The sequence below is a fragment of the Passer montanus genome, unplaced genomic scaffold (genome assembly GCF_014805655.1).
Source record: "Passer montanus isolate IOZ18808 unplaced genomic scaffold, ASM1480565v1 scaffold153, whole genome shotgun sequence".
Taxonomy (NCBI): domain Eukaryota; kingdom Metazoa; phylum Chordata; class Aves; order Passeriformes; family Passeridae; genus Passer; species Passer montanus.
Genome location: NW_024362385.1, coordinates 473,949 through 499,552, shown reverse-complemented (window position 1 = coordinate 499,552; position 25,604 = coordinate 473,949). Strand labels below are relative to the sequence as shown.

Genomic DNA, 25,604 nt, shown 5'->3' with positions numbered 1-25,604 from the left:
GGGGGGGGTGGGACGACAATTTTAAAAAGCAATGAGGCTTTTAATATCAATTCATTCTCATTTACTGTCATAAACTCTGAAATAGCAGTCTGACTCAATTTAAGAGAGGATTAACTTTGCCTGGGTGGTTTTGCCTTTCTTTTTTTACTTCATGCATTTGTATTTTTTGTGAGTGTAGTCTTGACTGGTGTTTACAATGCTTAAGGTATGACCTCGTTGGGCTTTTCGTCCTTTTAATAAGAATTCATGTTCTCAATCTTGGCCTCATTTACATGTAAGGTTTTTTTCTTCTTCCTCTCTGGGAAGATATCATAGATATATTCTTGAAAGGTTACATTAAGTCTGAAGTTTTCAAAAAAATTCAACAAATTCCAATTGAGAATTTGAATTTATCCCATTGTGAATAATGCTGTGGGTTGAACCCCATAGTCACACCATCTCTAAACTTATGTCCAGCATTGGGAATTAACATTTTGTCAATAGGTCCAGGAAGAGCAACAGGACTGCTTTTCATACCTGAATCTGCTGCATGTTGAGGTTAGGGCTGCAGTACTGATGTGCAGACAAAACCTCTTCCCAGCTTGGGGAGTTCCTGCTCCTTTCCATCCCCTGGAAATGACATATGGATGGGGTAAAACTGGGGTGCATACCAGGAGCTCAGATCTCCCCTCTCCCACAGCATAGTGCTGCTCTTGCATCTCATGGTGTGGATAACAAAGCATCCATTGATCCCTGGGCCCCAGGATCAGCTTCATCCAGGTCTAAATTGCTCATCTATTTTTAATGCCAAAAACGATATGTTTTCTTTATGGACAGTGTGGTTGCAAAGCCATGCTTTTTTATTATTAAACTTCTTTTATCTGGACAGCAAGAACAACAGAGAAAAAAATTTTCAAAATAATGAAAAAATCAATATAGTCTTTTTTTTTTAATAGAAGAAAGTAATTACATCCAGGCATTCAGGTCGACTGCAAATGCCATGTTTGTGCTTGATGCTGTTTTAACTGGTTGAAATATTATTTCTAAACAGAGTTTAAAATGGAAATTCTGACGGAGCTTTGACTGCATTGCTATTACAATCATATTAAATCATTGCTATCATCCTAGTGGTGTCAGTGCATAGCTACAATTTCTTGCAGGATAATGAAAGTTTAAACCCAAAAAGCTCAGCCTCTCATAGAAACTTCAGTGTATCCAGCTGGAGAAGAATTATGTCCCGCCAACTTTTTAACATGAAATCATACCAGATTTGTTATAATAAACAAGTTAATAAATTTAGCCTCTCTCCTAAATCATTTACATGCTGTACAGCTACTCAAGGAACTCTGGCTTATTTTTAGTACCCACACCTTATCTAGGGTGTTCATCACAACAGCAATACTTGCTGCAGTAATTTAATGGGCTGCTGTTCACACTGACCTTAATTCCTTGTTTCAGTGGAATTTTTTCTTGAAACCCTTCAATGGGGTTTTCTTTTTGGTTGTCAGCTTTTTCACAAAAGTTTCAGCAAATTATTAATGGTTTGATACAGCTTAGATAATTTATTTGGGTTTTAGCACATTTGTAAAACATGGAATTAACTCAGTGAAAGGGTGATTATGGTAATAAAACTGCACCATGCAGAATTGGACTTTCCCAACTGAGAAGATTTTTTCTTTCTCACATGAACTCGCAGATTTTTATTAAGAAAATTAAGTTCATATTCTTCCCATCTACTGTCACTGTATAGCATCTATCACAAATATATATGATGGCATCTCCAGCTCCTGCATATAGTATTCACACAAGAAATTGGTAGGAGTGATCTCTGGTTTCTCCTGAGAAACCATTAAACTGGACCCAGTCTTTGAGAAGAGCTCCACACAAAAGGACAAAAAGCAAAGTTTCAGCTCTAAAACACTCCCGCTGATGCCTGTTGGCAGCCCAGAGCACCACTGCCCTAGGCAAGGAAATTGGGATGCACCTCTGGCACACAAACCTACCACTCTGACAGAGACCATGATGCTACACCACCTTCTGCATCCTCTTCTGGCGCCTCAATAGTGAAATAAATATTTTTGCATATGCATGGAAAACAAATTAATGTTATATACCCAAAGTTCTGTGCACACTTCAAATTTTAAAATTAATTGTAGATTTAGGCATTTCTTTACCTATAACAGCTAAATCATAGTGTTTACCTAGGTCCTTCCTGGCACCTTTTAAAATCCATCAGGACCAGAGGATGCCTCCTGGCATGGCTGCATGGGAAAAGCCAAAAGAGAACAAACACACTGGCCTTAAAGCAAATACCTGCTGTAATCCATCCTGCTCTGAGTGCTGCTGCAGGCAAGTGCAGCTACCCATCCTACTCTGCACAGCTGAGACATAAGGTGTTCCTGGTGCAAACTCATCATTTGAAGTGGAATGCTGACAGGGAGTTATTTATGGGAAATTGTGCCTGAGAAATGTGTGCATATAGTGCAGCACATTGAAGGACACATATCCCACAGTCAGAGTGCAAAATCATCCAACAAGTTTCTTGCAAAGCCGTTTTTTTTTTTTTTTGTCTTGGAAAAACAACAGCTTGAAAGATACTTGGCAGTAGCTTGAAAGCTTATTTTGCCATCTGATCACTGGTGGAAGTGACCCTGCTGTCCAGGTGTTCCAGCTAGACTGTTTGTCTTGCTCTGTATCGCTACTTCCTTCCTGAGAGAATAACGAAATCACAAAATTGGTTTTCTGTGATGACCACTAGGAGGAATTTTAGTTCTCCTTCTCTTGTCACTCAGTTACTAGTTTTTGTCAGGTCTGTCCCTGTGTATTTACCCTGCTACATCTCTCCTCTGGTCCAAAATAAATGGTCTGTGGGAGAGTGAGAGAAAGAGTCCAGTGCCTGGACCCCACTGCATAAGAATTACAATGCAAGCCAGAGCACAGGTGGACGACACTGCTTGGAGTCTTCATTTCTGAAAAGAGACTGGCAGAGGGGTTTGGAAAAACAAGGAAAAAAAAAACTGGAGAAACTAAAACTATCCCCAGCTCTACATTACCCAGTATTCTAGTACTCTGCCTCTGGAAATCAGCACTCATGACCATGTAGTATCAGTCACAGGTCTGCAGGCAGCAGCCCCTGAGGACTCCAAATTTAGCACATTCCTTGGCCAGGAGCACCCACACTTCCAGGAGGCTTTCCTACACCTGGCTGCAGCTCAGGGAAGCACTGGACTAGCTGGTCCGCCTAAAGTACCACAACCATGACAGCAGGCAGAGAGTGTTTGCCCTCACTTCTGTTTTTCCACAAAACACCAAGCACAGTCACTCAAGGTATAAATCTCCTTGGGTTCAGACAATGTGCAAGCTCCAGGATAGGCTGGGCTTCTAGACCCTTTGCTATAACAACCCTTTTGCTAAAACAACCCATAATGTTGTTTTAGCAAGCTGTCAGTCTGTGGATTGGTTTGTCTAAAATCCAAAAAATTTCTGTCTTGGTGGACACCTTAAAAAAGTGCTTGCTGGCACCTAGAGTTTTCTCAGAAGTTACTTCTTCATTACTTTTTTCCTTAACTGAATGTTTTCTTCCTTCATTATTTTAGTTCTTTAGCATTGATTCTTCTAATTTTATTAGAGAAAAAGTTGGTGCTCTGGACAGAGCAGAGGTAGAAAACAAAACAAAACAAAAAGAAGATAATAGCTCAATTTCAGATTATTTTAGTGAAATAACCCAAAAGCTGGATTTCCCTTTATGTCTGAAAAAAATGGCCTGAGTTCTCATTCACATGATGCTATTCATGAAGTCTCCAGTTTTTACTGAGTCTGCTGGAGCCTAAGGATAGAATGCTAAACTGAGTGAAAACACACCGTTCTGAGTTACCTAGAAATCAGGGCTAGATGTGCTACAGCTCAAACTTCAGCTCAAGAGTTGCACTGTTACACCTTGTCCCACCAGCAATGGAATTCTGAACCAAATTATTCTTCTGAGAACTTCCCACTTTTTCAGTAATCCAGACTCAGTTTTAATCCTGGCTGTGACATTACTGGGCTGAACTAAAACCTAGAGTTGAAACACTTCTGAACTCAGTCAGTGCAAATCTGGATCTAGATTTACAGGGCATGTCTGTGCCTCCCATCATGTGAATATATTGTAATTAATGATAGCTGGGACAGGGCCCTTCCCCCCCGCCCAGGTCCTGCAGCACTTTATAAGAAGGGACATTCCTGTTCCTCCTATTCTGCAAGTGAGGAAACTGAGGCATAAGATGACAAGCCACCCATAGTTGGTAGCCCAACAGTCATTTTGGTAGGTCATACTCATCCCACATAGTACTCCTATGCAGGCAACAAAGCTGCAGCTCTTTATTTGAATTAGTACTGCAATGGCAGCCTGATTTACAGACTCTTCTGCTGCTGTGGTCAAAAATTAAGTCACTTTTCAGCATGGGGGCAGACCTGCCAACTATAATTAAAAGCTTTCCTTTGAAATATGTGTCAGACTTTACGCATTGTGAGAAGTGATTCTCATAATATGAGCTTTCAGGCTGTTCCACTGAACAACACCATGTGGCTAACCACTTCTCTGCTGGGTCCCAACAGCATCTGTTCCCTTGCCAACATTTTACTGGAATTCCATGGGAATCAGCGCAGTGTGCAGCTCTGCCAGGTAGGGCCAGAAGCAGTTAAGAGGTTAATAGACTCAATCCAACTTCAAACAACACATGAACCTCAGAGGTGAGCCCAACAGAGGGCTGTCAAATGAGGAAAACAGATAGACTTTGTGATGATTTGACTAATTACAGGAGAGGTTGTCTCATGCAGATGGTACTCTTCCCACCCTTTCTCCAAGACTTGCTGGCTGGAAGGGAGTCATTGATCACAGCTTGTGTGAGAGTCTTAAAACTCTTAATGCAGGGAAGCAATCAAAGGCAACTACATCCCTAAGTCATCTAGGCTCTGATGAAAACCGTTGCATCAGCTCCATGGTCTGGAAGGATCTATCTTCAAAATTTCAGCTCCTGCTGGGAAAGTATAATACCATCCTGGCTGCCCCCCAGCAGCTTGCTCTGCCTTCAGCAGGGGCTTTTCCTGCAGCAAACACCTCGCCCACCACTTTCCAGCTGGATTAAGCTGTGTGCAGAGACCTCAGAAAGCTTTTTTGTGACATTTTCAGAGCACCTCATCTCCAGCCAATTCAGAAATACTGCTAGCACAGCCACCTTGTGGCATTGGAGTATCTGCACTTTCAGTCCCAGGAGACAACAGGAAGCACAGAGTCCAGCCAGAATGTAAAATAAATACATAAAAGTTAAGCAAATATTTTTTAACCTCTCAAACAGGTTTGGGTTTTGTTTGATTCAAAGTCATAATAATACTTAGCACTTACAGTGTACTTTATATCTTGAAAGAACTGTGCAGTCTTTAACTATTTAGGTTTTGGGCAATGGTCTGGACCAGCTCATTTGATCTGAATTGGTCCTCTCATGCCTGGAAAGTATATTTGAGAAGTCATAAAAAAGAAGCAGGAATATAATTTGTGTCTTTTGGGTTCTTGTTTCAATTTTGCCACTGAGCCTGTTCATAGGAAATCATTCCACTTCTTTTTACCTCACTTTACCCAACTGACTATGTTTCCCAGCCTCATTTGCAGAGGTGAGATTTAATTCCAATGTTGCATCTAAGGTCATCTGACAGTTACTACACAGGTGCAGATGTTTCTCATTTTTCCTCACTTGCGTGGTGAAAATGAAAGCCTAAATTATGAATGAAATATATACTAGCAGCCAAACAGTTCAACCCATCCACAGTTACCTATATTGTTCTAGTCGTAATCTCATCCACTACCCAAAGCACAAGGGTTTTGAAAATGTTACAGTAAAATGTGTAAATAGATGAACCATATGCATGAAGAAAATTCTCTCGGGTCTCAGTGTATGTCTATTGTGGCTTGAGCTCTCCTTCCAAGTCTTGTTTTTCCAAGAGTCAGCTTTAAAGCTTGCATAGCTACTGGACCAGTTTATGATCTAAAGACATATTTACAAGTTCAAACCACTTCAGGATCTAATTATATTCTGGACACACTACAATATTTGGATTCCAAAACATCCATATTCTTTGAAATGAATGTTTAGTAGCTTTCTCAAGAAGACCTCATTTCACAAACTCCAGTTACAACAAGTGAACACATGTTCCTCCTTTTGTTTCCTCTTTTTTTGCTGAATTTGAGAGAAAAAAAAAAAGTAATCATACCACAATGGAGAACACTTCATTTTCTCATTAAAAAGTACATTTCAGCAGCTTTTCATCACACTAACCCTGCCACCTCAGCTTTCTGTGAAAGGAACTGCTGTGAAGGAAACAATCTTCTAGCAGCTAGAGCAGCATGGAGAAGGGACACAAAGAGTCATGGAAAAGCAAGTGGAGCCTTTCTCCTAAGAATCTAGCAGGTGCTAAAGGAGGCTCAGTTTAAGGGGTGCTGCAGTCATTAACTAAGGCCTTTTTTCCCTCAGGCAGGTTCTTTATTCCCTCACCTTGACAATCCTTACCAAGCCAGAAATTGCACAGCCTGAGTGGAGGTGAGCACGGCTGTTCTGCCTAGATCTGGTCCTTGCCCTGTACATCATACAGGGCTAAGCCAGCCACTGCTGCCTTGATTTCCAGTATTGTTCCAGAAGTTGGGAAGCTAGGGAGTGTGCTGATCTCCATGGATGTGGAGGTTGCTGGATGCTTTGCTGGACATTCTCAGGACACAGCAGAACCAGCCCAAAGGCATCAGAGAAAGGAAATGAGGGCCAGAGGAAGTTTCTTACAGACTTCAGCATGTCCTTGGTGATGTTCAAAGTGTGGGTGTGAAGACAGGACAGCAGAAAAAAATGGGAGCTCTGAGAAGAGGCCATACAGTCGGTCATGCTCCCAGGACAGAAAGCTAAATCTGGTGGTGAAAAGAAGCCCAGCCCTGGCATGGGAGAGTGTATCATGTCTCTGCATGGTGCAATTCCTGCTGCACGCAGCAGCTGGTGAAAAGGCAGGGAGCTGCTGGTGAGGGAAAGCTGGAGGCCTAGCTTCTTTGCATTCCCAGGACCTAGTGCAGCGAGCCTCAGTAAAGAGACTGCAAGTGGTGGGTGATATGCCACCCCTATGTGCATATGTCAGAGCCACATCATAGTGCAACCTATTTGCCATGTCTAGAATTAAGTTTTTCAAGTTTTGTTTCTCACAACTGATCATTTAAAATTCCTGTGATTTTTCTTTCTGCTTATTCTCCATAGACATTGCCACGTCTTTGATCTCTACATAAATACGTGCAGCTCTCAAACACACTGTTTACATAGATTAAAAAGTATCCTAAACCTTACATGTACATACTGATAACCCCAAATCTGATTTGTGATTGAGTACCTGAAAATGGCTTTTATTCTCTGGAATTTTAAGGTTTACAACAACAAGCCAGATGTCTTCAACAGCACAGGCTTTCCCCTTTGAAAATAGCAAACATCAGCTTCCACGGTAAGGTCGGATCTCCAGCAGCAATGCCTCTGAATACCAGAATGGCATTTGAGCCTGTGAATTTCACTGTGATCCACAGAGCCAGTTTTATCTTCTATGAGAAGGATCAGTTTATGCATCATCCTGACAGTGCAAGTATCTTGAGAGAGGTATGTTGTATCCTAAATTCGTCTCTGAACCACAAAAACCAGACCACAAAGTATAGTGTGATATGAAGTGTGGAGTAATTTAAATTCTATTAAGCCACAGTTGAATTTGTACCATTTCTGTATGTGTTCAAAACCTGATTAACTGTATTTCAGTAAGATGGCCTCATCTTTGCAAAAGGAAGGTATGAGAAATGTTAGTGCTAAATCAAGATTATGAAACTAGAGACTTAACAAATTCCTTAAGGCCAGTAACTTTCACAGCTTCTTAAATTCCATGATTCATTGTACCTTCATAAATACCATCGCTGACTCTCAGGACTTTAATTATAATTTAAAATATGCATTCTGGGCAGTGTTTTTACCAGTAGATCTACATACCAATATAGACTACAGTAAAATGACAGAACAGCTCGTGTGTCTACAACAACATCAATACCAAAACCATTCCAACTTATTAGACCAAAATTATTAAAACCTCACAAACTTTCATAGATCCATTAACTATAAACTGCAGTTATTAGAGACTATTTTCCTTGTTTGCACTTACCACACATCTTCCCTGAATTAAATCTTGCAGATTTAGGCAGATGATTCATAAAGAAAAGCAGTGTAAGATCAAGTCAGAAAGGTTTTTCTGTAGTGCCTGTACTGGGATTTCTGCCTTAGAGAGCAACGAACTAGCAGTGCCCATATTGATCCAGGGTTACAGGAGTCTGATGTGCAGGGCATGGAGACTTTTAGGTGAAGAGGGAACTGTTACCTTATTGATGAGGTTAATACAATATGCCCACATGTGTATTCAAGACTGCACTGCTTAGCTCAGCTCATCTAAAGCAGCATTAGCTTCAGGTAGCCTGTGGTTGTTTTTAAAAAGCCACAAAAGCTGAAAAGAGGCTTCCTTCTGCACATTTATTTCTGCGAGCCTCTAGACAGGTAGAGAAATCACAGCAGTGCAGGTACAGGAAAGATGTTATCGGCTACACAATTATTTTTAGGAACAAGATGCCACAAAGCACTAGTTTAAATGATGCAGAGCACATGTATTAATGGAGCATGATGGGTAGAATGAGTTCACTTGGAATTGCATAAAATCCTGAAGCAGACATACACTGAATAAAGACGGGCCATTTATGGCTAGAATCAGCACATGAAATTACCATACAGTAAGTCACAAATGCCTGGAAATTTACCTCACCAAAAAGAGATACTGTGATAACATTTACCAGAATATTTTTTTTCCACCTGGCCCTTGGCACTTTAGTCCTTTTCAAGTGTCTGACCACCTCCATGTGATTCGGAAACTTCTCTGCCAATTCCAACAAGGCTTGAGAAGATCACAGGAGTTTTCACATACTTGGCTGCCTCAACTTATTAAACAGTCTCCTTATAGGATGTTTATATTTTTCAGCTTATACCCCAAAAATCTGATGTTCTTGGACAAGGAAACGTGATTGTGGGTGGGCTCAGGACTTTCTACTCTCTCTACTTTCCTACCTGGTCTAAGGAAAGTTCTTTAGATTGGAAAGAGGCTTCTCCCAAAATTCTCTGGGAGGTGATTTCACAGCCCTAACTCACAGTGATTGGCTCTTAACCATATGTAAGGCCAGTCCTTCAGCTGATAAAAAAGGTTAGAGGGCCAGAGGTTTAACCCTTCACACTGTGTAGGACAACCATGTTGGCAAGGGCTGCAAAAGTAAGATATACATTTTACAGCTGTAATGCATACATCACCCACTAAACGCTTCAAGTGAGGACCTGTAGACCTTTAAAAGCATACTTTTTAGTGAAAATGTCTACATGGATCCAATGATGACTATGAAAAAAGGAATTCCCTCTGTCCCACAAACCTCATACCTTCCTCACTCCACCTTATTTTTAAGGGAGGCCAAGACAAAGAGAGAGTAATGTGTTAGAGGTCAGAAACACCAGACTCTCCTTCCTGGTAATGCCTTGCCTGAGAAGATGTGTAGAAAATCCATGTAGCCCTGCTGGTCTTGAATGCTGGTTTACAAAGTTGGGGCAGGATACTTTTGCCCTGAAGTAGTCTTCTTCACTCCATAATATCAACCTAAGGGGGAAAAGGCTCTTCCAGAACATGACTTAAAAATCTTTCCAAGACAAATTATGAGGTGGGACAAATGAATAATGTCTTCATAGAGCCTGTATCCCTCCAGGGAGAGATTAGAAAGGCATAGGAAATTACTCTGTAGGCATCTGTACTGAAGATGTTAAGGCAAGTGAATTTTACCAGAAGAGATTTTCCTAAAGATACTCAAGGCCTCTGTTTTAAAGTAATTATAGGAAAAAGTTCTGTACAAGACACATGGAGCTCCTGAAGTAGGTTAAATGTAGGGTGACAGAAATTAATAAGGGACTGAGCATCTCTCCTATGAGGAAAGGCTGAGGGAGCAGGGCCTGTTCAGCCTCAAGAAGAGATGACTGAGAGGGGACTTCATCAATATCTAAAAGTATCCAAAAGGTGATGTCAAGAATGAATCCAGGCCCTTGTTGGCAGTGCCAAGCAATAGGACAAGAGGAAATGGGCAGAAACTTATGCACAGGAAGTTACAGACACATGCCTAGTCTGAAGAGCCTGTCGTCCTAGGAGTCATAGGTAGAATTCTCCTCAGTAATAGCCATTAACTGAACCAGACTGGAAGAGTCAGGTGGGCTTTACAGAAAACCTTCAAGGCTGGTGAACACCCCTGAGTGACTTGATCTTGTTTTGCCACTGTTTGTCCACCAGACAGGAAAATTGCTGTTGAGCAAGAGATCCTGAAAGTACTATGCACATCAGAGAGATAGTGTTGCCAATTCTTCTCACTCATCTATATCAATCCTATTAGATAGCAGTGGGATATATTCATCCAGAGAATGCCTGACTGTCAGCAAAAAGGACAACTCTTCTTTCCACCATTTTTCTTCCTGCAAACATTAAGGACCTGGTCTCTTAACTCTTTCTGTCATGAAGAACTTGGTCCTTTAATGTGGGTCCAAAGTCACTGCTACTGAACATATGCTTCCCAGATGGACCTAATTAAGACTATGTGGAAGCATTTGGAGGTGAATAAATAGAGAAAGAGGAAACTGGCTTAGTGGGAGGTCTATGGAAAGAGCTGTAGAGAGCCGAGAATTGGGAGACCACTAGAGTGACCACCTGATGTCTCTCACTGAGAGCCACAAAGAGTGGAGGGCTTGTGGACTGAGTTCTTCATGTTATGGAGTCAAGCTTGAGGGCCAAAGGACATGGGGAACAATGGAAACAGAGCAAAAAAAAAAAAAATCTCATTGTGTGTCTGGAGAAAAGCAACTCTGAGACATTGTAACTGAGACATTCCTGCAGGGAAGGGCAAGAGAGCAGCTAGAGAGGCTGTCCATAAGAGCAGATTATGAGCTATGGACATTGCAGAACACAGTATTTGCCATGTTTGTAATACCTCCGCCTGTAATAGAGCTGATTAATTTTCAACCATTTGTATGGCTGATTAATGCTACTTCTCTTTTATCTCCCCAGAGAGACATGTTTTCATGAAGGGTAATATTGTAAAATTCTCAAAGAATTTAGAGATTTTCCTTACCCGCTGCAACAAGTTGCCCCATCTCCCTCTCCACATAGGGCATCTGACAAGCTCTTATTCCTTCAGTACACTCACACCTGAACCCACTTTTCAACAAGAAGGAGCTGAGGTTCTGCAATTTTGCAATCAATGAAAAGCCCTGGGAAGTGTGAAAGAGAGTTAGATTGACAATAAATAGAGCATAATTTGAAATTACTAATGTGAACATGAAGGGCAGGAACACCTGTAGCATCATGGTTGTAAATTCTTCAGACCAGTGATTGCTCGAGGCCATGGACAGAGTACCTGAAGGAATGGGACCACACTAGAGTTTTTTAAAAATTCTGTCATGCCAACTCCATCATCTCTCAGACAAGGTCAGCAACTCATCTCCTGTACACACACTTACAGACCTTATTAAATCCAGGTGGAAAAGTGATATCGTGGTTGTGAAACTAGGACTGGGTTTCATACAAAAACAGTTTTGCACACCAGGATTTTTATGTGGTCTTGAGAGATCTCAAGATTTGTATGTTAGTGGTGCAGTTCCATAGCCATTGTTATTTTTTTGGAAATGTTTTGTTAGAAGTCCTGTAACCTGCCACAGCAAAATGCATTGACTCCCTTAGGGACAATTACCAATTCATCTCTTTACATCCAGCCTAAATTAAGGAACAAAAACTGAAGGCCTCAGATTGACCAAAGAGAAAGTTATTTGTGATCTCATCTCATCCTTCAAAAAGGTCACAGAAAAAAGAGCAATACAGTAGTATTCATGACCTTGTAAGAATGCACAAATAAATCTGAAGACTCTGGAAATGAAGCAGTTCTCCTTGGTTGAGGAATGAGTCTTCCAGAGGCTGCTCAGGCAGTTTAGCGGGTTTCTGAGCAGAATGATGGGAGGTGGGCAGGGCTTTGAGTGCCTCTATCAGGTCAGGGAATCATTTCAGAGTAAAGCATTGAGAGAGAAAGACAAGTGCAAGCACAGCTGTCACAAAACAACTACAGCACTTCAAGCAAAACAAACACTGAACTGGGTTTGGGGAAAAAGTTGGCAAATATACCTAGTTCTTCCAGACAGGAGAAAAGCTTGATTCTAACTTTTTTATTACGTGTTTTGCTTCCCATCAGATCATCCCATTTACCAAATACCTACAGGCATTTTGCAAGACAGCACTGCAGATTACACGGGTTTCTCTGTATAAGAGCTTTAACACTGCGTCCTTCCCATTTCTCCCCCTCTCCCAGAGTTTTTCTCCCCAGTTCTGAGTGCTTTCCAAAGTCCGACTCCAGCCCCCAAATTTAGGGATGGGATTTTTTACTCAGGGAAGACTCCCTTAAGCTGCAACAGTTCCAGGAATATGTCTATGGGACAGCAAAGCCCCAGAAGAAATATGAAGTTCATTTTTTAACTAAAATTATGATTTATGAGGAGCAGCTGAATAGACTGTGAGAGGTTTCATTTTAATAGATTTGAAGGCCGGAGTGATTTGGAACTGTATATGCCTACTCATTTGTGAGACTTATACATTGCATGTGTAAGTGTCAGGCTCCTTTCTCTACTGTCCCTGTGTTTAGGCTCACTTGCGATAACCATGCACTTTCAGCACTCCACATAACACTAATGGAGGGTTTTGTTAAAAAAACTCTTGAGAATTGAAGGATGGAGAAATTTAGTGAATAGGTTAAGCAGGCCCAGGAAAACCTGGGACCAGGCAGGCTGAGATCAGGCCTCAGGGTTACCATGTCTTAATTTCAGTGTCTCAGTTGCTCTCTTTCCTCCTCATTCCACTACTAGTGGCTGCTTTTCTTCAACCAGAGCCTCATCACACATCTCTATGTTATTGCCACAAGCGTCAACTCATCTCCAGGGATGCCTCAGATACACCACAGGGTGGTGAAGAGCAGGCTGGGGGCTTCCCTGGGCTACTGGCAAGCTCAGCAGTCAGCTCCAGGGTTGGTGGCCCTGGTCAACAGGAGCTCTTTGATGTTACTGCTTTCATTGTAACTTAGACAAAAGCAGCTGAGCTCCCGGCACAGAAATGAAGATTAACACACTGAGAAGAGCTGATGTTTTTCAGAGAAACAGGTGGAAACGTGATCTTTAAAAGTCACACAAGAATGAATGAGCCTATTCAAGCATAACTGTCAGGCTCTGTCTACCTAATCTACTGCCCTGCCATGGACAACCTCAGCATGTCAAGCACATTCTCTCCAAAAGGCAGGTGTGCACACTTGGACCTGGCCCCATTTCAGTAATTCCATATAGAGTCTTCCCTCCTATGCCAGGTCTGCCAGGGACAACTATTTAAATTTTTAATTATGTGTTCATTCCCTAGCTCTGGCTAAACCATGAAGAAGGGGGCTAACTTGGAATCATTTTCATAACTGTGAAGTTTTTATTTGGGCTGGTATACTACATGTGAGGGTTTTAAGGGTATTTTCGTGGTCTAAGTCTCCCATTACCATGGCTGAAACAGTTAGTGAGCTTTGACATATTTTCCTTGGCAAAATATCTTTAAAATTGGTAAGAATCCTATCTTCAGTTTTGAATGTCAGGAAAATATAGGGTGAAATTATGAATATGTTTGACTACCTAAAGGTATCAGGAAGGATTTTCAAGAACATTAGTAGGTGTCAAACTGGGCTATTAGAAATCAACTGTAACTTGAAGTTCCCAAATCTCTTTTAAAATCTGGCCTGAACTATGCTTGAGTATCCTCTTTACCACTTAAATATGTGGATGAGAAAGTAGCTAAATACTGTTTTCTTATATCCAACAGAAGGCACTAAAAACCAAGTGGGTTTTCTACCATACAATTACAGAGAAAATTCCTCTGTTAGTTGGCAGACCGGCTTCAGTGAGTGTAGTAATAAACATGTGGCTACTTTTGCTCTCCTCCTCATTTTCAAATGTAATTGTATGTTGCTTATAGTGTTTTGTAATGTAGAAGCCCAGCAGATAAGAGAAAGTCTGTCTGATTGTTTTTCTTGCACTTAATAGAGAACTTGTCTGCTCTGGTGGAGCATTGGTGAAGATAAATATCCTTTTGTTTTACAAATAACTATGTATTGCTATGTAATACATAGTATAAAATTTTAAGATAATATTATGTAACATATAATATGTTTCTAATCATTCTATATAGCGATAACTAATGGCTAATACCCCTTATTTCTAATTATTTCACCACTGTTGGGATGGCAACATGAAGCAAGCAAGGTCAATGTCTCAACAGAAAAGAGGGTTCAACATTACATGGAAGTGGTGTTCATATAGTGGCCAACAAGAATTAGTAGAGCTTTAATGGTCCTTTCACCCCAGATAAATTGGAAAATAGGATCAGAATTCATTTCTTCCCAGTCCACCTCCCATGTGGCTTCTTCTGAAAGAGATAGAACAAGATCTCTTCAGTGGCACTGTGTGTTTTATTAGTGCTGGAGTCAGCTCCCTATCCCAAGTATTTCAAGTATAGGAGCATTTGGAAGTAGAGCTGGTCTCATGTCAAAAAACTATACCAACTTGAAAAGCTATACTTTTATACTAATCTCTTTGCCACTACATGCAGATTTGAGCTAAACCCAAGACTTCATAGCTGAGTAGCTATGGAAATGACTGTTGCTAATGACTTCTGCATCTAACCTGTAGGTGGAAAGTGGCTCAGCTCCTAAAGTCTAGAAAAAAGTCACAGTAAATCCCTGTGATTTGAAAATGTGATACATTCAGAAGCATACTTGTACACTCCAGAAATCCTCCTTCACACATGGTAAAATTAAAGCTGTGGGGAAGTCATATTGTCAAGGTGGGTTGCATATATGTTTTTACAAGTGTATTTATGTAGAGTTTTTAGATCCTAAAACTAGAGGCCTTGCTTAGGCAAAAATCCAACTGGCTGAACTGAAAATGTTGCCTTATTCAGCCTGCAAAATTGGGCTGGGAAAGCATGTTTGTGCATTCTCTGAGCATGCTAAAGGTCAAGGAAAAGGTTGCCAAGACTTCTTAGCTGTGTCTCTCTCCCCAATACGTAGCAAAGATGCAGGTAAAATTCCCATGATTTTCAAAGAGGCTGCAGAATTTGGCCCACTGGCTATCAAAACAGCTCTGAAGAGTAGAGTTGCTAAATTATTCCAACACCAGACAAATGGATCTGCCTAACTAAGCCATAACATTTGAATTATTAATGTTCTCTAATAAAGGGGATAAAGTGTCTGTAGAACAGAGTGTTTCAGAGCTCTGTTAAAGATCATGCCTATTTTAATTTAGAAGTTCAGCTTGAGGAGAGACAATGCTGGCATTGTGTTACAGAGATTTAAAACAAGTCTGTCTTGAGGATTTTCCTCTGTCCTTATCTGTAATAATAGAATTTTAAGAAGAGTCAGAGCAAGAGCAGCAGCACTGGAAAATATCTTTCTCAGAAACTATAGCAGACAGGTCACAACATTTTTAAACAATGATAGTAACATTTATTCTATCAAAGCCATTTTATGTTTTATTTGGAACTCTGGCGCCTTTATTTTTTTAAGCTCTCATAACATGACACTAATTACAGACATCAAGATGCTCTGTGGAAGATACCAGGCACAATCCAGATGCTGCTTCTTTTCCTTTCTCTGCACTCCCACCCCAGCCCTTTTGTGTGCATTACATCATTGCACAGTTTATTTTAAAAGTGCCTCAAAAATGCAATGATAGTAATCGTAGACAGAAGGAAATTTATGGTGAGCACCTCTGGCCTGCAAATTCCTTTACAAAGCACTCCTGCTGCTCATCACAAGACCTTCTTGCTAGCAGAGACTTGAAAACACAGGGGCTAGAAAATGCAGTTTGGGTGATGTGTTAAAAAATTTTGGGCTAAAGTAATTTTCATCTTAGGACCACAAGCACATGCTGCTTCTTCTTCCCTATCTCTTGGACAAAATGGAAATGACTAGATCAGTCAGAGGAGTGGGTAGAAGGGTTGGTGTTGCTCCCCCCTGGGAGACTGAACTGCCACAGTGCACGGGGTTGGGTGGGAGCCCTACTTGGCACTGCCACCCCAGTGAGCACCCACAGTGCAGGTTTGCAGGGAAACCTCCTGAGAGAGACCCATGTTCCAGCATGTCAACCAGCCTGGAAAAATACAAAGCAATGTGCAGGCCATGTCCCCTTTGTGTCACAGCTGGCTGCAAGAAGTCATTGCCATGTCATGGGGAGCTGGTGATCTCCACAAAACACCCACAGGTGAAATAACCAAGAGCCCTCAGACACTGATGGCAACACTGAAACTGAAGTATCCTGTGGCTTTTAGAAATATCGGTCAGCTGCTGGTAGCAGGTGGTAAAATTACCATTCAGGTCTCCAAATTTTTGTTTCCCGTTGACTTGACCACATGAGCATCTCTAGGCTACATGTGACATTTTGACTGGGGTAGCATCAACCAGGAGAGCATGTGAGCCATGACCTGACCCTTTACATGCCCCCACTGCATCACAGGGGTTCCCCACAACTCATACTAGGTTATTCTGGGCCTCACTGGCACCACAGAAGTATCCAGCTTTGGTCAGAACAACACGAGCTTAGCACTGCTGTGTGACATCAGCCCTTGGAGATTTGGTAACACATATGCGCAGGCCTGCCATGATGCAAGGCTGAGAGACAGCCTCCTCTCTCCCATTTTCCCACAGACAGAGCTCACGGGATGAAATCCCAGCCTTGTTGAAAGTGTGATCAGGATTTCAGCTGAAATGTTGCAACAAATGTGTTTGTACTGCAGAGTAAGCAAATAAAGTGGCAACACTACACCAGTGGAGAACAGGAAGCTTTTGATGACATTGGCTCCAATTTTTTAATGTATTAAGATTTCCATTACCCTCAGGCTCATTATTCAGCAAAAAGTAAACACCAATAAATCTGAAATAACAAGTGAAACACATGCACTTGAGAAAAAAAAATAATCCTAGGAAATGTTCTTTCTTTTAACACATTATAAACAGTCAACACAGCAATATCAGAGTGACTATGAAGCATCTAAACACATTCCATCCTCCAAAACAAGGGTGTCATGAGCCTGCAGAGATGCAAGGCTTAGGTCTTGGGAAGATCTTATAGGATCTTGGATGCCATTTCCCTAGAACTGTTCAAGACCAAGTTGGATAGGGCAAACTGGTCAGGTGGGAGGTGTCCCTGTCCATGGCAAGGGTTTGGAACTGGATGATCTTTAAAGCCCCTTCCAATCCAAACAATTCAATGATTCTGTGATCCAAAGATCTCAGGGAGAAAGAAGGGAGGATCCATGGCTGGAATTCTGTCATTGATATCTTTCATGCCCGTGTCTGAGATGTTCCTTTCCAGCAGTAATGGCAAGGAGTGAATGAAATGTGTTGATCCTCCTTTCCCACTCCAGCTCTGTCAGGAGTGGTGGAATCTGCACCCACCTCCATGTCTCCACTGTGCTGTCAAGTGCTCACACTCTACTTCATGAGTATGAAAATCCTGTGTCTTTAAGTACTACAAAAGTCATTTTTCCAATAGAAGAAAGATTATCCTTTTTGCCACAGTCTTTTAAAATACCTTGTGTACCTCTGAGTAGATCTAAATTCTTCCTTTTACCTTAAGCTGTGGAAGGTTTATTCTACATTTCCTAAGTAGCCATTTTAACTTTTCCATTTTCCTTTTTTAAACAGGAAACCTCCCCACTGCTCCTCCGCTTTCTCTAAGCTCTTTGTTTATATTCTACTTCCATTACCAGAATTATTCTTACATTTTTCCATCCCCTATTCTGAACAAACATTTACACTGACTCTGAATGACTCGTATTATATATAAAGGGAAACAACAAAGAAAGAGGGAACAAAAGTAACATCTCTGTGAGAGGATGAAATGTGGCTGCTGCCTCCTTGATGATAGCAGCCATGAAAGGAAACTGCTGGCATCCCTGGCCACAGGACCATGCCAAAAATGCAGAGATGCAGCCAACGCAAAGCAGAGTCGTGTGAATCACAGTCATATGGGCCATGGTTCACTAAAGTAAATTATGTCTTCCAAGACTCCAAATTCCCCAGAGCATGTCATGATACATGGAAACAGAAGCAATGGACAGAAAGAAAGGGCTGAAATTCTTTCCCCTTCTTGAAAGGAGATCTTCCTTAAAATCCAACATCCTCCTGTACATTTACAAGGCCACATGTCTTAACGCACTAAGCATGAGACCAAAAAACACCTCTCTTTCCCTTCTTCTGCTGACCTTTTGTGTCTTTTTCTCTAAATATTCCACCATCATCTCATTAGTAGGGACATGATAATCTATAAAAAGAAGGGAACTTCCCACTTCTGTTCATATGTTCTTCATATTTTTGTAAATTCCAAATACTCAGTTTGCAAAGTTAGTACACATGTAGGGCCTTTTCCACAGATGGTCTCCAGAAACTTTATTACTAACCATAAGAAGCAGGAAAAGAATCTGCTTGGAGGTCCCAAGATGGATTTGGAGGCCTGGTGTTTGAAAAAATGAAATGTTTTTACTCAAAATCTGAATATATTTGTTCTGTAAATCATTCCCTGATAATAAACCCCCACTCTTTTCAGGGCTACTTTTTATTGTAAGCATTTTACAACTTAATTTCCAGAGAGAAGACCTTTAAGTAAAGGATCATGTGCTAAAATTTCTTGACATAGTTTATACTTTTATGTGTTATTTTCAGTTTTATCCCAAAACTGTGTTAAAATTGTCGTGGTTATGTGTCTTATAGGTCTGATTTTATTTGCGTCTTCTGTGCTTTTGTGTTTGTAAAATCTGCTTTACAAATGTCTAGATATTAATTCTACTGAATTTGCCTTACAACACAGCCTTTTAACTGAACAAACAAAGTTAATCCCACCCACACACCCTAGAAAAAGAGAACAAAGTTTTTTTAAACTCTGGCTCAGCATCTCATCTCTTCTGTGGTGATGAAAAGGAATATTACATTTGCATCTATGGTGAAGCACATCAAGCTCTCTGTGGAATTTATTATGCTCTCTGCACCAAATTTTCTACCAGCAGGTCTGCCTCATGCTATTCAGAATATGTGTAATTAGAAAAGAATTTAGCCAACACTGGAAAGAATGACTGTCCATAACTCATCAGGTTAGAAAGCTGGAAGGCCTGGAGCAGGAAAGAAATGGGTGCAATTTTCAGCTGGAGAGGAAAAACTTCTTTTCTTTGCTTTCTTACTGCGAATACCTAATTTATATGAAACTCATTATCTTCTGTTTGAGTAGACAACCACATTATTGGTCCTAGCAGCCACAGGGCAGTATCTATTTTCCCATGTGACCCAGAACACAACCTTTGGATAGCTGGAGGGCAGCTCTTGCTTAGGAACACACTGTCCTGTCCTGGGCTAGCTAAGTTCCTGTTATAACTCCATGGAGAAAGCTCTGGTTTGTGTGGATCTCCATGATCTCTTGGGACTATGCAGATGTGAAGAGTTTTTGGTTTGTCCCCTTTGACAGTGCCTCATACCACTGATAGCAGAGAGCCTTAGTGGTGGCTTCTACATAATAACTTCAGGAATATTCCCCTTTCCCACATTCTTACATGAGGGTGGAGTCAATAGAGACACCTCTGCCTGAGCTGTGAGGGGGCCATATTGTGTCTAGGTGTTCAACATGAGAGTCCTGCTTCTGGGACAATTAATTCTTGTCCTTGTTCATGATTTCAGGATTTTGGATTCCACTTTTGCCATCTCACAATGTCTAATTTAACTACTCTTCATATCTAACAGGCTTCTAACAATGAGGAACATATTTTTGCATTTTTCTTTTTTCCTCTTTGTAATGTCTTTCCTGAATATTCTAACCTCATCAAAATCCTTTCTCATTATCAGAACTCAAGCACTGATCTCTTCATATTCTTAACCTTCCTAGATTCTGAGTTCTGTCTGCAAAACCAAGGCCCATTCCTTTGGGAAGATCTGGCTCTCCACAGACATAGCCTTCAGATAAAGCTCACTCTTCATTTTCAAATTGGAAACATCTGCATTAACATGGCTGACATGCAAGATAAGGCCTAAGGTTCACTTTAAAAATTATTTTGATGATTTTCCCAAAACATTTTTTTCTTCCCTTGTAAGTAAAAGTCTTGATTGCTGGTTTCAATGTTGGAGATTTCCAGGAAAGGGGTTAGTTCATCTGTATTTTAAAAAGTTGACAGGGGCACTGACATATCCTTTGTCACATTTGTTAAAATACTAACAATTGCATTTTGAGTGTAAAGCATACTTCTGGCTGTCTCACTAGAGCCAAATCCCTGCTTGCTTCATTTTTCTCAATGTTTTTCTCATCAATAATTTCACTGAAGGAAGTGTTCATCATACAAGTCTATCTTCAAGGCTTCAGAGACCCAGGCTTTCTGTGAAGGGGAAGGATTTCTGTGGTAACATCACTTACAGAAACTGGTCAATAGAGGGCATGGGGCTCAGAATTTTTAGTTCATCATGATGAGTTCAGTCCCTGCATATGTGACAATGTGTCCTACTTCTTACATGATCCATGAACAGATGTCTAGGGAAAGCACGAGGCTAGGGCACATATCACAGGGTGATTCATCCTCATTACACTGGGCCAGTTTCTGAGAAGCGATAGTTTGGGATTTCCTGAGGTAGCAGTTACACATGGATAATCACTTTGAAGAGTCATTGGTTGACCTATCCTTAATGAATTTGTCTCATCCCTTGCAGAATTCATTAGTATTTTTGGTCTCTGTGAGGGACAGCGTCCAGGAATCCCTCTGCTGCCTTTGGAACTGCTGCCTCACATTGTTACTGGTGCTTGTCTGAGCAAATTGCAGCTAATCATTCCTGCACATTCTCTGCCAGCTTCAGCATTTCTCAGGGGTCTGGCAGATTCCAGCTTTGCCATTTCTTTTCTGAGCTGAAAAGAGCAAGACCTTATAATCCCTCCCTGTAGAGAAGTCTCCAAATGTCTATATTGTCCTTCTCTCTACATTTGCTAAATTACCCATAATCTTTTTAAGATGCAACAACATTTTAGGTCCTGGATAAGTACCATTGTAGCAATAAAAATAACAGCATACTCCCAGCACACTCCCTTATTGCACATGCTAGGTTTTTTATTCCATGTTTAAGCTGATAAATTTCTCTTGATGCTTTTTAGCCTTTCTTTTTTCCCCCCATTTTCATTTCCTGTGAAGACAAATTCCTGTATTTTTCTTTCTAATGGTTTTGTGATGGGAGTGGGGGAGATGAAAGACATTGTCTGCTCTTCATGTCTGCAATTGAAACAATATCTTAGAATATAAATAAAGGTATAACATAATCAAGACATACGATTAAAAAGTTTAGCTAACACATGATCATTAAACACATCTACACCTTAACAATGGGTACTTATGATGTCTCCCTTATTCCTTGCACAGTGAATAGGATCCTTTCTGTGTACTTAATCAGGACACATTTTAAATCGCACTGTATAATATAATTTGTGGCAATGCATTATGGCCAAAATATATAAAATATGATGAAGTTAAGAAGTTGCAGCTGAACTTACAATATCTTCTTCTGGAAGGAGGTATTGAATAAATTGGGTTTTGATAGCAAATTAAAATTCTTCTAAGAGCTTTGCTGTATTCCTCTGCATTCTTCAGGCATAACCTTTTAAACAACTATTTCCAATTGTAAATATTCCCCTAAACTTCCACGGTATTAGGAACATAATGTATATCTTACAATGATCAGTTAACATGATGAATACAAACTTAAGAGAGCCTTTTGCATCAGGAAGTAATAATTTTATATGGGTTTTTTGGTGACAGTTGCAATTTCTGTTTTGGGAGCAGTCACATAGCAGTTCACATATATATCTTCAAAGATTGATCAAGTTGATTTAGAGTCAGACACAGATTTTTCCCAATAGAAAGGACACAGATTTCTGTAATGGGAAAGAAAGAAACCTTTTCCCCTCAACTTTGTCACAGGAAAAATACCAGCCACAGACAAACCAGTTTCCAACTACAATGATGTACCATGAGCACTAATAAATGAAGGTAGAAGGTATGGCCTGGTGAACAATTCACAGAGAAGATTAAGCACCAGTTTTGGCTTTTACTTCAGAGTTTGTCTTTGAGTCATTCAGATGTTGAGCTAACACTCTGGACTAGAAAGCACCAGATGATTTCTCTCATGAGTCTTTTATCTTTCTATGTGCACACTCAAAAAAGATCAAGATTTGACATTAAAAAAGGCAAATTCTAGAGAAAAGTTAGAGGTGCCATTTAGGAGTTGGCCAGGTCTTTCCTGCAATCTTTAACTAGCCACGTTCTTTAGAAAAAAACATTCTTTCATTAGCTCTAGAATTCTTGTACTTCATTTTCCCCAGACAGGACTGTAGAACCAGCCAGCTTCACATCCTATGCAAAGTTCATTTAGTGCCTGGACAGCGTTTTGTGGTCCAGAGATGAAAACTACACAGCAATGCAAAGGCTTATCAAATGATTACAGCATTGGAATATAATTATTCAACTTGAAATTCAGCTATAAAGAAGCATGTTGAGAGAGGAAGAGCAAACACACGTGCATGAAACCTGAATCCATCCAAATTTTTCAGTTCAGATTATATTAACCGCTTCCCTTTCCTGAGTCATCATCATACATCAACCTCAAACCAAATTTGTTGCTCACTTGTGCCCAAGCAAAGGGCTTCTCTAATGTTGCCTTGTTAAGACTCATTTCATTGATTTTCTTATTCTTTACTTGTTCATGAAAAATATTTCCCCCTTCCCTCTGGAAGCATCCAGGGAAATACCAGTTAAAAATTGTTGTGTCAATCTCTCTCTCCTGTTTATCCAATCAAATCCCATCTCTCATTGAAGAACTTTATTTGCAGTCTCTCATCACTGTGGAGATTAATTGCTGCAAGCATGACAGACTCACATGAAGTTTTAGCTATATCCATAATTAATCCTAATTTTCATCACTCCTGGCTTTGCCTACTCTCTTGCAGCTTGATTCACAGGAAATATTTGGTATAAGGGAGCAGTTATCTACCTCCTACCACAGTAATTTCATCTCTTCTGTGTTTGAGGAGGCATTTCAGAGCCCCTTTTGCAATAAAAGCAGAAATTATTCTACCTGAAGGTAAAGCACTCCTCCAAGTCAACCACAGTCCTAGAAGCCTCACAGTTGATGCCTGTTATCAATGTATCTTTCCTTATGCATACTTTCAAAAAAACAAACCAAACTAAACAAAAAAAAAACAAAAAAACAAAACAAAACAAAACAAAAAAACCTAAAGAGAAGAAGGATCTAATTACTGGAACTGTGATCCAGATCAGACATTAATTACATACTATTGCTGGTAAAGTTTTTTCTATTTTATGTAAAAACTAAATGGAAAATGACAGCAGTCTTTTGATATCTTTTAATTTTTTTTGTACCTTTCCACTAGTCCTGTGGCTGCCTACATTGTGTGTGTGCATGCATGTTTTCACATACATATATCTAAACCAACAATTTAAAAAAAAAATTATTTTCTTTCTTTTTGTTCTAGACCCATGGAGACTGGCTAACCTGTTAATGGACAGCTCTTAATACAGCTCAAGAGGAGACTTCTGATGATATCCCAGGCAGCTGGAAGATGACTGAAGTTAAAAAGTAAAGTTCCATGCCTTGTGAATGGGCTCCAGAGTCCAGGGGCTTATTTTTCTTCCCACATCCCAGGTCTCACAGGTTGAGTCTCTAGACCACCCTCTGCATCAAGCTCCCTCCTTCTGAGAGCAGCTGGTTTGTGGTCTCCCATGTCCACGTTGTCCCTTGAGGCTCTGGTCAGACCAACAATGATTTCCAGCAGGTATCTGAGGAGATCACAACTATACTTGCCCATGGAGGCAGTAAAAACCAACAGTGTAAGGATCTAGATTTGCCTTCTTCCTGCCCTGCTTGCAGAGATATCTGGGGGATAATTTCACACCTGCACTTGTATTTTCGACTGTGATGTATCTCCAGATGTGCTGACTGTATTAAACAAAGTCCCCTCTAGCCCTGTGAGATGCCTCTCCTCACTCTTATTAGCATCTGCAACCATGCTGACGTCCTTGAAATACTTTCTGGCTTCCAGCATTGGCTCTCCCCCTCTCCCTCTCGCTGGGCAAGTGTGAAGATATGTGTGAATATTCCCCAAAAGTAATAGTTGTGGAGCCATCCTCCTATCACAACCAGCTGGTGCCAATGCTACAGCATTTGTCCAGCTGCCTGCACCTTCCTCAGTCACTGTCAGCCACTCTGCACTGCAGCCCAGGCTCCTTCCAAACACAGCAAAAGGAGGAGAAATGCAAATATGCCCTGTGTGGCTTCAGGGTCTTGGAGAACAGTTTGGAAGAATTGCCCTGGTTCAAGGCATGAAAGGAGTCTCCTGCCTTGTGGCAGCACCCACATTCACTAAGCCACATTTTCCTGTGGCGGCTCGGGGGCTCTGCCTGCCTCCTTCATGGCCTGGCATCTCCACAGCAGCCCTCTAGCACGTCAAGAAGCCTGCTGGCCTTCCATAGGATCCATCACCCCCCTCAGATTGCCTTCTCCTGAGCCTTCACACCCTCCAGGCTCTACTTACGACATGAACATCGCAAAGGCAAGAACCAGCTTTTTCCACACCATAATTAAAAAGTACATAATCTTGACTTAGAAAGAGTGAGTTTGTTATAAATGGAAATATGTTAGAGGTGTTTTCATTTTCTCTTTGGGTTTCCAGAATTCCTGGTTGTCTTTCTAAGCTTTCTGTTTCAAGAACAAGGATTAGAAACCATTTATATTCCTGGACAGCTGAGTTTGTCATATAAATGTGGTTCCAGAAACTGAAGCCTTGGGAAAAAAATTGCAAGCATCCCCAGTAAAATTATGAATGTCTGCAACACCCTTTACATTTTTGAAAATCTTAGCAAGGCCCAGGAATGAATAAAGACCACAGAAATGTATAATAGGCTCATAGAATGGATGCGGTTGAAAGGGACTTTAAAGATCATCTACGTCCAAATCCCCAACCCTGGGCAGGGATGCCTTCCACTAGACCAGGTTCTCAGGGCCCTATCCATTGTTATCCATTGATATCCACGTACAAGATGGAGACCAGACTGCAATTAGACATAAGACATCCAGTCTTGACCCTTCTCTTTGCCACAGGATTTCTGTATCACTTCAGGTCAGTGCGTCCCACGTAGTTTCACTGAAGACATTTGAGTCCACTTAATTTGGGAAGGCCAGGGAGAGAGTGCTCAGCATCTTGCAGGACAGAATACTCTACATCCTTGTGTCCCATATGTAAACCCTGGACAAAGCTACTCCTACTCTCTTACTACCCTCCAATGAACAGGGTATTCTCTGCAGCAGGGATTTTCCCCACAGACTTGACACAATTTCAAAAACACTCAGTAACTATCAACCATAATTA

General features: G+C 40.8%; 1 long non-coding RNA gene across 1 annotated transcript in view; it reads left to right on the top strand.

Moving 5' to 3' along the window:
- LOC120498867 overlaps positions 1 to 24,868 on the top strand; it is a 217,063-nt gene extending 192,195 nt beyond the window's left edge. Inside the window, exon 7 of the long non-coding RNA XR_005626772.1 lies at positions 23,712 to 24,868. This is a non-coding gene — a long non-coding RNA (uncharacterized LOC120498867). The remainder of the gene's footprint in view (positions 1 to 23,711) is intronic.
- Positions 24,869 to 25,604: the final 736 nt, after the last annotated feature.